Consider the following 9721-nt stretch of genomic DNA (forward strand, 5'->3'; position numbering starts at 1 on the left):
AATCACTATAAACTCGTAACAAATCCAACAATGTTGAAATCGGGTCATGCAAAGAGGCATGACAACTAAACTAATAGCCCACACAAGATTCCTGTTCAGCTGACAGCACAATCGCTTTCCCGCGATAACCACAATTGGCTATGCAGCGAATACGAAGTCTACTTACGCAACTCCAAGCGATAAGCACTAATCGAAGCTTACATTTCAACGACGTCATTCCTTGACGAAGAGAGATCAACCATGGAACAAAGAAGAAATTCCGGTCAATTTACCGATGTTAGTTGGTAAAGCTATGACGTAGCGTCGATTCAACTTCTTCTGCAGCAATTCTTTCGTGTTCCCAACACCTCTAATTGTTATCTTGTGAAAACTTTTAACCATATGTTGTAAATAAAAGGCTAATCAATGTGTCTTTTCTCTTCCTCACTTCATTTCTTAAGAGGTAAGTAAACCTCTTCATCTGTTATAGGGGGAGCCTTGTTCGCTTTAACAGTGAAAGTGCAAGTGTGAGTGGTACTCCACAATTTCTCACAATCGCTTTGGAGTTCTTAACGTGGGATCGTTCAGATCCCTCGGGTTTTTATAAACAAACGTTCATTATCGCTTTATACTAGTATCGTTTAACACCGCAATTCGGTGTTGACTAACACCGTTTACAAAGGCCGAGTATTACAACACAAATCACTGTCTGCGATAACCACAACTCGCTATGCAGCGAATATGTAGTCGAATTACGCAATTCCAACCGATGGCCATACACCGCAATTCGGTGTTGACTAACACCGTTTACAAAGGCCGAGTATTACAGCACAAATTGCTTTTCGCGATAACCACAACTCGCTATGCAGTGAATATGTAGTCGAATTACGCAATTCCAACCGATGGCCATAAATTTTGGATTTGTCGTACATTATTCATTGATCATATTGGTTGAGCAGTAGATCTTTTGGGTCATAAATAGTCGCACAAGTACTCGACGGTGTGATTATCTTCTACTTTGTGAACCAGCAACAATCAAACCGACAGTTCCTTCATAAACCTGGACTTCCTCCCCCGAATGTAGAAAATTGTGGTCGGTGAGGCAGACGAAGACAACTACACGACCAACAATGGCGAATCATGCGTATATTGTCTTCACATCGTCTCCATTTTCAACAAAATCCGTCTCTTTCATGCATCCATTTGCGATTTGTGTTGTGTACTATATAATGTATTTTTCATATCGTTCATTGCAATGTCCTTATTCATTTCAGTAGAACATTCACCGACGAAGTTGGGCGAAAACTTAGTCAATCAATCCTGGAGGACATCAAACGAATGCGCAATGAATTCTCACAATGCAACATGATCAGTAATTTTGTTCGTATGAAACTAGTAGGAGTTGTCTATATACGTAAGCCATGTGTACGTGCGTTAACAACACAATATTTGTTGCAAACAGACTATATCTGATTTCGTCAGTTATATTAAAAGCAACGCACCAAGCCAGACTATAAGCATCGTCAGCTCGTATTTCATGGTATATTGGTTGTATTTTATGTTGCTTTTGGTCATTGATTAAGTCTGATTGATTCGTATGTTAACATTGCTGTTAGCAATGTTTTGGTATGCAAACGATCTTACGCCGTTTGCCATACTCCAGTGGATTTAAAGACGACCTACCTTATTGGGTTAATGGTAATCATTGCAGAGACCTTTTGTCAAGTGAAAAGGTAAGCAAACAAACCTAGAGTGCAAGGTTACAGCATGACAGTGCTAACAACATTTTTTCGATCCATTTGCAGATATTGATTCCTACACTCTGGCAATCAGAAAAGCATTGGGTCTTATACGTGATGGATTTACACGAAAAACAACTTTGGTGTTACAATTCGTTAGAAGTTGACAGTGGTTTACGACTAGACATTTCTCATCTCGTAAGATTCCATCTATATGAGTATCGTGTCCTGTACTGGGGTCGTGAATTTACTTTGGGTCGCATTATTCTCAGATCGGTTTCGTCAAAGCCATTTTAGGAGTCGATGTTAGCAAGTGGATCTATCGCATGACATATCATGCTCCATTACAAGATAATGGCGTTGATTGCGGCGTATTTGTAATGAAGTACATTGAAGCGATATACAATGGTGCAGAACCCTGTTTCGACGCTGTATGTCATTTTTTGTTCTCTGTTATTAGTGATTAAATGCATGTCTATTGGTTCCACATTACAATTTGTTTTTGCAGGTTGATATACCTGGATTCCGCGAAGAACTCTGCCAAATATTGACGTCATTCCTAATTGCGGAGGCGAAACAAACAGAGCCGCCACGAGGATGTAAAAGGCAGCGACCAGCTGTGCCCAACACGCATGATTGACAGTCGCAAAATTAGATTATGATGTATGCAATGAACGAAGCCTTGTAATGTTCGAAATGATAATAGTCAACATCGTTATGAAATGTTTGATGTGTAAACATCGCCTTATTGCTGACACACACAGAATGAAAATCACAGAAGAGACTCGAGATGAATACAGTGAACAAGAGCCAATAATGTCGATTTCGTAATTACAAATAGTACACAGCGATAAGACGGGCTTGTTGTTCAGAAATGGTGGTCTAACGTCAGCTTCACTACTACTACCATGAAATCTTGTGTAAGAATTTGTAAATTTTTTTAATTTGAAACGATTTTTACTTTAATTATGATATTGCATACATATGAAAAAAGTCTACACGGATACAACAACTGCGTTGAAGCGCCTTACACTTGATTCAAGAACAAGTCGCTTTTGCAGGAATTGTCGGTTTGTCGGTTCCTTATTCGCGAAGCAAAATGGAACACATCCTTAACCTGTGCGATGTGTCATTCAAATATTAATGAAACGTCCTATCACCCTTCGTCAGTTTTCAAATAAATACAACAATTTTAATAAACAAAGAGCAAATCTCAAATAAAATACCCTCCGCATTAATGAATTTGAACAATAGCATGTCAGAGAGCGATTCTCAAAACTAATCAATGCGATGGGACCTGGTAGTTCAAATCACGGTAGCACGTAGCGGGTGGGTTTTATTATAGAAATATTTTTTGGTCTTATATAAAACCACAACTTTGTTCAGAGCGAACATTACGTGCCTTTGTTACTAGGAATTGCGGTAATCCATTTCCGCACTTTTCGTTCACGGAATGCGAGCTATACAACGATTTTGGAACAACAATAAAATATCTTTCGCTGTACAGTATTTTCAATTACCGAAGACCAGCATTACCAGGATTGGTTAAGCGCATACAACACAAAACTATGTCTCTATACGATTTAGTTTTCGTAGATGAAGCAGTACAACGATTTACAAGAGTGTGTTGTAATGTTCAAATTATATTTCAACGGAGACAAATTTACAATATTTGTAGTCCTACAAAATTTGCCTACCGGAAGATGAACCCACGTCAACGAAACTGGGTTAGATGAACCCCCATCACCGGAATGACCGCTCCTCTGAAACCTCCTCCTCGCGAGAGGAAGAGGACGCGATGGAGCTCCTGATGGTCACCCTCAGCGCGGCGACCACGTCCCTCGCCACCGCTGACGACCGCAAATTAAGTGCCCGCGACTGCACCGCCGGCAGCTCCACGTCAGCCAACTCCACCTCAGTTGACTGCTCCTCACCATGTTGCGACTGCACCGCCGTAGTTGGGCGAGAACGGTGATGGCGGAGCTCGTTAGGTTGTACAGAGAGAGTAATCGATAGGTTTCACATTACATATTTTGTCTCTCGTTCTTTTTGAACTCAATCAAATTTCCGCATATTTCCTTGCGTAAATCCGGTATATCTTCCTGCAACAAAAATATGTAATGTGAAACCAATATATAACAGGAATCCTCAGTAACAGCGGATACAAAGCTCATACAGCGTTGAAAACAACTTCTTCTCCTTTGTATATTGCTTTAATGTGCTTCATTACGAATATGCCACAATCGAACCCATTACTTTGTACAGAAGCATCGTCAGCACAGAGCAACATCCACTCGGCAATGTCGACACTCAAATAGTCCTTCAGGAATCCCGCCTGTGATAAAGGGAAAATATAGTACAGTCCGGTCCACCACAAATAGCTACGCTTTACCTATGGGCAGAAGCTTACCAAATGCATAGCGTCACGTTCTACACCACTGTGGCAGACCAATGAGTTGTAGCACCATAGTTGTTTTTCCACAAAATTCATCTCGTATAAGACCCAATGTTCTGGATTTTGCCACTGCGTAGGAAGTAAAATCTGTGAATCAATACAATAATTTATAATTCCATAGACAAATCCTGATGGGAATGTAACGACTAAACCTTGGAGAAGAGGTTTGTTAACTTATCTTATCAAAATTCGCAAAGTCTACGAACTCTTCACCGCTGTTCCAACAAGGTAGTGCATCTGCGAATCCACTGGTGTATGGCTTTCGCCGGACGTACATCTGTTCCACGTAATAGTAAGGTTTAACCACCAAGAAAAGTGAGTAAGTCATAAAAGCAATTAAAACAATGGCAGGCCAGGCATATCATGAAATAAGGGGTGATGATGCATACTGCATTGCTCGTTGCGTTGCTTTGAATATAATTGACAAAATCACACATTGTCTGGTTGCAAAAATTTACAAACTTCAGAACATACAAACCGAAGACCTAGTAAATGATCGTGGTTGCGTACGTACAAAATTACTGATAGTGTTCCCGTCTGCAAATTCATCTTGCATCTCCTCGATGTAATCTAGGACCTCCTTAGAGAGTTGCCGCCCACCCTAATCTGTGGATGTTGCACTGAGTGCACCATGAGCGTAGTATTCAGAATTCGCCATTGAAATTATTTTCTACAGTAAACAACAAAAGATGAAATACAACATGAAAAGGCAAAAATATACGTCTTAAGCGCTAAAGCTGTTACTGTGGGAGTGGTTGTCTTCTTCGTCGGCACTGTGGCTGGTCGTATTGCTCCCATCGTGCTCTCCTTTGGCGCCATGACTGGTCGTATTGCTCCAATCGTTCTCTTCTTTGGCGCCATGCCTGGTCATACTGCTCCCATCGTCCTCTTCTTCGGGGCCATGCCTGGTCGTATTGCTCCCATAGTCCTCTTCTTCAGTGCCATGCATGAACGAAGATATCGATGCCACCTTTGCAACGCAGATACAGAATCGACGTCGTCAGTCAAATATAAATGAAATGTCCTTTAACATGCCACCCTTTTTCGAAAACCGCCCGCAAACTAGATGATTGTGTTTTAAATAATTAATAATACATCATTTCACATGCCGCCCTTGCTCGATAAACGCCCGCAAATTAAATTATTGCGTTTTAAATAATACAAAATACGTCTTGTCCCATGCCGCCCTTTTTCGAAAACAACCCGCTAATTAAATGATTTCGTTTTAAATAATTAAAAACCGCTGTTTTGAATACCGTCCTTTATCGAAGACAACCCACAACTTAAATGATTGGGTTTTAAATAATTAAAAAACCGTCATTTCGACTTCATATTATAACAATGGTTGAATGGGAGATTGACTCGACCAGAACAAACCCGTTTTCCAGGTATGAATAATCTTTGACGATTACTTAATTGATTATCAAACATGGATACATCGATATATTCATGCCACATATCTTAGCTGTTGTCGATTTTTTAACAACGTTCATTGTCGCTTTATACTAGTATCATTTAACACCGCAAATCCTTGTTGACTTACAACGTTTACAAAGGGACAAGCCATTGCTGTTTGCGTTGTTGACTTCATGAATTGAAATCCTATTTCGCGGTTTGAATTGAAGGTGTCCCCGCAAATGAGCGATTTCTGACAAAGAACAATATCGTACCGATTTTGGCTGGCCGGCATCCTATTACGCGATTGCACTTTACTTACAGCTTACTTATGATCATCAGTAGCGATTTCTGAGCATCAATCTTCTCTGATCGCTATTCACTGATGTCATTTACGATGTCAGTTGTCGTTAAATTATTATTCACGGCCTACATCGCAAATCCTTTTTGCGATGTATTTTCGAGGGGGAGACAAATACAACGATTGCTGGGAAGAAATGCTCTATCATAATGATGGCGACCTTATTCAATGCCACACATTCTGAACAACAGACATCTATTTTCGATTAAAATTTATTTATTTACGAGATCCACAGACGAAACATGTCTGTTACATGTAATAATAAAGAATTAAACAATATAAGAATGTCAAGTTACGACAATTAATTATACAATTACAACAATTAGCTATCGTGATAAAAAAGAATGCTCAGGGTTTATTACTAGGCACTTGACGAATCAGATAAAATATCATACACTTGTCTCTCTGTTTTTATTGGTGGACCCTCTATCCTGGGTGGCCTCTGGGTTGCGTGCATCTTACTAAAAAAGCTGGGCATCATCTTCACAACTGAGTTTAATTGTATCCCCATATTGCTAACTTCTGTCCTTAATTTCTTATTCTCCCTCTCCATAAGATCGAACCTTGCGGTAGAGACAATCTGCTCTTTTGTAACAATTGTTCGCTCCTCATCGCGCTTTGTTACTGAGGAAATCATTGTTGTAACATAAGAGAGACGACATTTTGGTTGTAGAGGCTGGGCTGCAACATGAGAGGGGGCAGTTGGGATGCATGGGTTCCCAATTTTATCAATCGACAGATTTCGGTGCATTGGTTTCCAATAGCGTTCGAAATAGAAGGGATCAAATTATCGTCTGTTAGAATCATACGATACGGCAGGGACACCACCAGAGTTCCAAATGAATAATTCGTCCCTGTAGCGTTTGCGCTAATTCACGTTCCTGCACCCACCACTATTCATCTTCCTTCTCACTTCCAAAGGCATATTTGGGATGGACTGCTCTAAGCCAGATTGTAGGAGAACTCGACTACCATGCTGCAACTCGGCTTCATAATTGTAAAACAACCACAAATCGCGGTCAGACAATCTAACAGCCTCTGCAACAACGTCTTGGTCATCGGCCTCCCCATCTCCATAAGGTCTCCACAAAACCTGTACATTGGTAATTCTTTTTAATAACGACTGACAAATATATTACAATTTACTTAAGCATGATATGGCGACAACGATATGTACTACGGAAAACATTCCTGCAATGATGATTACTTAAGAATGCTAAACATTACAATGATTTATAATACTCAATGATAAGTAAACAATTTTAGAACGTTTACCTCATTCAGTTGCAGCCCATCTAAAATGGACTTAGCATTATGCACTGTGACGTTTATTCTAGCCCAGCGACTGATCTTTGGAAAACCACAACTCGTAGGGGCAGCACGTGGACGCAATGGGATAATATGTTCCCACGCCCAAGCCTAACAAAAACAATATTATTAGTTACACTACAACCTTCAATGAAATTAGTCTACAATTACTAACTATGCAATCAACAAATACCTGAACAAATGGCCAAAATCCCCCAATTGTTTTCGTACCATTACTCGCACGGTAGAGTTGACTGTACAAGTGTGCGAGCATAGCGGCACCCCAGGCATAGTTGTCGACTTCGTCTAAGTCTGCCAGGTACTGCAGCCACATGGAACTTATTCTCGAACCAAAACAATCGGAAAATAATGTAAGACCAAAAAAATAAAGAAGGAAGCCGCACAACTCTTGGTCAGCTGTTTCAGATGCACAAGTAGCGGAGCGACCTTCCCATTTATTACGGAAAAATGAAACTTTCATTGATGTGGACTTCATTCCACCAGAAATACATTGACTCCATTCGTCCATCGATATTCCTAAAAGGGCTGTGCATTCTTCCCTTGCGTTATAGTTTGAATGCCGTAATAGGACAGCACTGCCATCGCACTTAAGGCCAGTGATCCTCGCCACATCTTCTAGAGTCATGGTGATCTCAAAAGAATCAAACTGGAATGTGTTAGTCTTATCATTCCACTTATTTACCAGGTGGGTCATGGTATTCCAGCAAGTTTCAAAATATTGTTGGTTCAAAAGGGCACCGAAGTGCATATTTCGTAATCGGTCCTTCTGATATGCACTCAGCTGACCATACCATGACAGAACTACAGGCCATTGACGCCGACCTCCGAGCTTTTCACCTGGTGCTCTACTTCTCCTGTGACCTCCCTGTAACAAAAAATAACATATTATTCATACCAATTTTCAATTAGTTCCATTTGTACTTATAAATACTATTCTACTAACCACTATAAATAATATTGGTTGCACACAGACTATCGCAGTAATCGCTATACATATTAATACCTAACACAGTAATCGATGTACCAAAATAGCTAAACATATTATTAAATCTTCAAAGACAGGACAGATTTATTTACCTTGGTCACTCTTTTCTATTGTTCTCTCTCCAACCTAGGCCTTTCTGGTGGGTCCACTGCCTCAAACTGCCTTTCCCTTTCCTTCACTACCGGCTCCACCATCGCCTTCCTTTCTTTCTCCTTCTTTTTCTCGTTCTCCTTCTCCTTTCTTATTCTCTCCTTCCTTTTCTCAAGCTCCTTCTCCTTCCTTTCTCTCTCCTTCCTTTCTTCGTCCTCCTTCTCCTTCCTTATTCTCTTCTTTCTTTTCTCGTGCTCCTTCCCCTTCCTTTCTCTCTCCTTCCTTTCCTCGTCCTCCATCTCCTTCCTTTCTCTCTGCTTTCGCTCCTCCTCCCTCTCCTTTCTTTCTCTCTGCTTTCTCTCCTCCTTCTCCTTCCTTTCTCTCTCCTTCTGCGCCTTCTCCTTCCTTTCTCTCTCCTTTTTTGCCTCCTCCTTCCTTTCTCTCTCCTTTTTCTCGTTCTCCTCCTTCCGTCGCCTTTCTTTCTCTTCCAAATATTGTTTCATTCTTTACAGCACTTCCTTCTTCTGCTTCTTCCTTTCTCTTTCCTTTTCTTCCTCCTCCTCCTTCTCCTTCTACCGTCTTTCTTTCTCTTCCAAGTCTTGTTTTCTTTTTTCCTGCACTTCATCCTCCTGCTTCTTCCTTTCTCTTTCGTTTTCTTCCTCCTCCTCCTTCTCCTTTCGTCGCCTTTCTTCCTCCTGCTTCTTCCTTTCTCTTTCCTTTTCTTCCTCCTCCTTCTTCTCCTTCTGCCACCTTTCTTCCTCTTTCAAGTCTTGTTTCCTTCTTTCCTACACTTCCTCCTCCTGCTTCTTCCTTTCTCTTTCCTTTTCTTCTTCCTCCTCCTTCTCCTTTCGTTGCCTTTCCTTCTTTTCCTCATCCTCCTTCTCCTGCCTTTGCATTTCCTTACCTTCCTCAAACTCCTTCTTCCTCCTTCGCCTTTCCTTTTCTTCCTCATCCTGAGTCTTATTCTGTTCTTCCTCCTCCTTATTCATTTGTCTTTGCCTCTCCTCCGCCTCTTTCAATAGCTTTGCCTTGTTTCACATTGCTTTATTCTCCAAGATCCAATTATCCATTTGCGCCCTTGACTCCATCGTTACCTTGTTAAAATACCTTTGCCAATCCTCCTCATTCTTTTTTTGCCTTTCCCTCTGCTCTGCCATCTTCCTCCGCCTTCTCTTTTCATTCTCTTCCGTATTTCTTTGATTTGCCTTCTCTTCGTCATCCTTCTTTTGCATATTTCGTTCTTCAGCATTCTTCCTTTGGCCCGCAACCTTGATATCTGAGGGATAATCCTCCGCATAATACAATTCCAAGGCTTTCTCCCTGTCTTCGTCGTTCTCAATCTTAAGTATATTTTGGTACCTCTCAAGAACCTTAGATAGATGAGACTG

Source organism: Nuphar pumila, chromosome 3 (assembly GCF_984573655.1).
Source record: "Nuphar pumila chromosome 3, dmNupPumi1.hap1.1, whole genome shotgun sequence".
Classification (NCBI taxonomy): Eukaryota; Viridiplantae; Streptophyta; class Magnoliopsida; order Nymphaeales; family Nymphaeaceae; genus Nuphar; species Nuphar pumila.